Source organism: Odontomachus brunneus, unplaced genomic scaffold (assembly GCF_010583005.1).
Source record: "Odontomachus brunneus isolate Ranch 3 - 2012 unplaced genomic scaffold, Obru_v1 Obru_scaffold_268, whole genome shotgun sequence".
NCBI lineage: Eukaryota > Metazoa > Arthropoda > Insecta > Hymenoptera > Formicidae > Odontomachus > Odontomachus brunneus.
In genome coordinates this window covers 96,250-96,563 of record NW_022639718.1, presented here as the reverse complement: position 1 = coordinate 96,563, position 314 = coordinate 96,250, and the positions used below count along the sequence as shown (strand labels likewise).

The window sequence follows — 314 nt, the reverse complement described above, 5'->3', positions numbered from 1 at the left end:
GGTGATTTTCGCGTGTAAAAGCTGGAGATACCTTGGGTTGACGCAACGGCGATGTTTCTATTACCGGTAGTATAGTCCAATGCGTTCCCCATAACGTTACCGATCATATTTCTCATCGTGTTGCGAACGCCATCAATGATGCTAGTGTTGATGGCGGAATTACTAACAATCGTGCTACTGGCTATTGTGGGTAATGTGGTATTATTTTCTCTGGTATATTGTAACCCGTTCTCCACTAAGCAAACGTAATTGCGTGACATTATATGTTTCAGAGTGTATTGTAGCCATATTGTACATATATTGTGCTGGACAAT

General features: G+C 41.4%; 1 pseudogene; it reads right to left on the bottom strand.

The window, feature by feature from the left end:
• LOC116853020 overlaps positions 1 to 314 on the bottom strand; it is an 11,090-nt pseudogene that overhangs the window by 9,573 nt on the left and 1,203 nt on the right.